Here is a 4,639-nt window from a genome sequence, read left to right as displayed (position 1 = left end):
GAGAGCACCCGGACCCATACACGGACGCCGTGTAAGGGTCCGTTCCTGAAGAAGCAAAGAAGAGAATTAAATCGAGATCCCCCGGACCCGAAGACGGACGCCGTGTATGGGTCCGTGTCAAGCATCAGCGAGAAAAGAAAATTTGCGCGATAGCACGGACCTGATGCCGCACCCCTACACGGGGTCCGTGCCAAGCACTTTCTGGAAATCAATTTATTAGCCATTACACGGACCCAGATCCGGACCCCTACACGGGGTCCGCGTACCATAGTTTCAGATCAGATTTCGCGAAGATTTGGAAGAATAAAAAGAAAGAAATAAGATAGAGATCGGACTTTTGGACGAGAGGGGAACCCTTGGCAGCCGACTTTGGAGAAAAAAAGGCGAGAAATTTCCGACTCTGAAGGACGGCGACGACTTGGGAGAGACGAGAGGAAATCGCGAACTTCACACGCAAGACCCGCGCACCATCACTGAGATTTTCTCTTCTCTTTCGTTTTTCTTATTTTCAGTCATGAATTCGAATATTAGATTTGGTTTTAGTTTCGAGTTCATGGAGTAGTTTCTCTTTTGATCGGGACCACGATTGGGACAAACGATTGATTTTTGTTTATTCGTTGGATCGTTTGATTTATAAAATTATTTCATGTTATTGATTAATGTTTGCATAATTCTCATGCTTTTAATTTGGCCAATTATTTGCATGTTTGTTGTTCGATCTTGACTCGAAAGAAAATAGATTGAATTTAGCTTCAAAAACATTAATCAACACACGGTTAAATCGACTAGAAATAGTATTCGATTTCAATGTGCGACTTTAGGCGACAGCTGTAATTCCATCGTTGATAAATGAGTTTTTGTTTGATTAAATTCAATTAGAAATAATTGGACTGTTAAATGAAAATAGGATTATAAATTCTAGAAATAGATTTATAATTAAATCAGAGAATTGCATCGTGACAACGAATAATATGTAGTTAAATAATTTCAGTGCATGATAAAAATCTGAGTTTGTTACCGTTGTGTGTTACGGTCATTTTATTTAAATTTGAAAATCCCCGTTCCAAGCTTTTCTGTCAATTTGATTTTAGTCGTTTATTCAGCATAAATCAATTCAATTTAATTAGTTTAAGTAATCATCAAATCACTTATTATCGTTGCCTAGATTAAATCGAATAATCTAAATCTTAGTATTTAAATAATAGTCTCTGTGGGATCGATACTTGGACTGTTCGTCCATTTACTATAACTTGACCTAGTCTGCTTGCTAGAATTAATCCCAACCGAAATAATCGGTCACCGCCCCAATATTACTGAAATTTCATTATGTATTTCTATTGGTTGTGTATCTAAAACAATAAAATCTACAGGATATATGAATTTATTAACTTGAACTAACACATCTTCTACAATACCTCTAGGTATTTTGATTGACCTATCCGCCAGTAAGAGAGTAACAGAAGTGGGTTTTAATTCTCCTAAATTAAGTTTTTCATAAACTGAATAAGGAAGTAAATTCACATTTGCTCCCAAATCTAACAAAGCTTTTTTAAATTTATTTTCTCCAATAATACATGAAATTGTTGGACAACCAGGATCTTTATATTTTAAACTAGAATTGTTTTGAAGAATAGAACTTACTTGTTCAGCCAAGAATGCTTTCTTCTTCACATGCAATTTTCTCTTCACAGTACATAAGTCTTTTAACAATTTTGCATAGAAAGGTACTTGTTTAATAGCATCTAATAATGGAATATTTATCTTTACTTGTTTAAAAACTTCATAGATATCAGAATCACTTTTTGGTTTTTTATGATTTGTTAATGCATGAGGAAATGGTGGAGGTTTATTTGACTCATTTACTATTTTAGATGATTTATCATTCACCATAACATTCTTAGAATTTAAGTTATCATCATTCTCAAAAGTATCAGGATTATCATCCTTACTCTTTGATTTTAAATGATCCTTGTTTTCATTGACTATATGGATCATTAACTATTTTACCACTTCTAAGGGTAATAACAGATTTTATCTGATCAATTTTTTCATTTTTTAATTCTTGATTTTGATTTTTAGGATTAGATTGAGGTCGAGAAGGAAATTTTCCTTTTTCATGAATATTAAGTGCAGATGCAAATTTTGCAAGAGTTTCTTTCCAATCACTCATAGATTGACTGTTTTGAATATTGATAGACTCTTGCTTTTGGATAAATGCATGAATTACATCTTCAAAGTTTTTTCTTGGAGGTGTAACATAAGGAATATAACCTTGATGATTTTGGTTATTTTGAAAATATTGTTGTGAAGGTTGTGCATTAATATCATTCCTCCAACTAAAATTAGGATGATTTTTCCATCCCAGATTATATGATGGTGAAAAAAGATCTAGTATTGGTTTTTTATAATTGTTAACATAGTTTGCTTGTTCATGGAGACATTCTTTAAATGAAGGTAATGTTGGACAATCTTTTGTAGCATGATCATGTGTATCACATATATGACAAACAATTTCTTGAATACTTTTTAATTGACCACTCTTTTTCATTTCTAATGACTCAATTTTTCTTGCTAAAGATGCAAGTTTAGCTTGAATATCTATATCATCTTTAAGATTATAGATACCACCTCCATTTGTTGAATTATTGTTTTTAGTTGTTGGTGGTTCTATTGTGCCTATATTATCCCAATTTTGAGCATTTTCTGTTAATGAATCCAAATATTCCATAGCTTCATTTGGGTTTTTATCTTCAAAAGTTCTATTACACATGAATTCTATCATTTGCCTATCTTTAGGTATAAGACCTTCATAAAAGTGAGACACTATTCTCCATGTTTCAAAACCATGATGTAGACATGTATTAAGTAATTCTTTATATCTATCCCAACATTGATAAAATGTTTCTCCTTGTTTTTGAGAAAAAGTTGTAATTTGTCTTTTAAAAGAGTTTGTTCTATGGGAAGGGAAAAACTTTTTAAGAAATTGTTGTTGCATTTCTTCCCATGACCTTATTGAACTCGATCTCAAATTTTGTAGCCATGTTTTAGCTTTATCTTTTAAAGAAAAAGGAAAAAGCTTTAATCGAACTATATCCATTGTAAGGCCCAAGAATTTAATTACCGTAATCTGGAATTAATCTGAAATGGATTATTGATTACTGTAATCTGAGATTAATCTGGAAATGATTAATTGAATTAATTGGGATAATTATAGACGGGACGAATCGGATCGGGAACACATTAAAAAGGTGTAGATTGCGTGTGCAAGAAATGTGTTGGCGCACATGCGCGGAAGAATGGCGCGCACATGCGCGCATCGAGCAGAACCATCGGCGCACATGCGCGGCAGAAGGCGCGCATATGCGCGGCAGGTCCAGTAGCATGAATGCCGAGACTGTAAGTCTCGCGCATATGCGCGAGATAGTGCGCGCATATGCGCGAGCACTCCAGTAGGTCTCGCGCATATGCGCGACTTGTGTTCGCGCATATGCGCGAGAAGGGAGATTCGTGGATAATGCTCTCGGCGCATATGCGCGGGATTGTGCGCGCATATGCGCCAGTCATGCAGAATGAAAACTCGCCACTTGGGTTTTGGCTTGCAACGTGGAGATGTATATATATATATAAACAAGCAATTTCTCTCCTTCAGAAACGGAGAAAGAAAGGAAAATCTGAGGAAACGCTTTCAAGTTTTCTTCGAGAATTTGAATCGTGATTTACGAGAAATCCGTCCGTCAGAATTTAAATCCGACTTCAGTACCGAGTTCCTATCAACGTAGACTACAAATGGACGTAAGTTTTGCTACGTTTAGACATGTTTTGAATTTATGATATTGTCTAAATTGAATAGGAGTCATATATGATGTTCTTGACATAGTAGACATCATATAATTGAAGTCAGATTGAAGAACGGACTGTGTATAGAATTGTTATGTTTTTTTAGTGGTAGTTCGACTATAATTACACCGATTTGATATCAGGATGATGGTATTGTCGATTTTGCGGTATGGGAATTGATATATGATTTGTACTGTATCACTGGATATATTGATGTCAGTCAGATTGGAAGCAGATGAGTTATTGATTTGTTTGTAATGATATTTTATTGCCGGTATTGCGGGATTGTACAGAATTGATAGGGAATTTCGTATTGATACTGATTATGAGTTTCTGTATTATATCTGTGATGTTGGGATTGACGGGATTATTGATACTGTATTGTTATACCGTCGAATCATCAGTGAATTGATATTGATCAGACTCAGTATTGATTGTGATTTCAGATTGCTATGGACAGAATGGAATTGGGGACTTCGTCTTCATCAGATCACGAAGACAAAGGTATAAGTCAATGTGGTATCGGGAGATGGACTTGAGTCGGTTTAGACTCTAGTTTCCCTAAATCACATACTTTATTTTATTGCATGGATATTTGCATTGCTTTGATTAGAAATGCTTGTTTCTATGGATAGATAGAAAGCATATCTTAGATGACTATCTTGTGATAATAGTGCCGGATAGTGGTGGATAATCACTGGCACATTGCACATTATCCCAAGATAGGATAGTGACGATAGGATCACAGTCATTGACGGTTAGGTCAGGACACCAGATGGTTGGTTATGTCGAGTAGAGGGAA

Source organism: Primulina eburnea, chromosome 1 (assembly GCF_022965805.1).
Source record: "Primulina eburnea isolate SZY01 chromosome 1, ASM2296580v1, whole genome shotgun sequence".
NCBI classification, from domain to species: domain Eukaryota; kingdom Viridiplantae; phylum Streptophyta; class Magnoliopsida; order Lamiales; family Gesneriaceae; genus Primulina; species Primulina eburnea.
Note: the sequence above shows the minus strand (reverse complement) of the source record.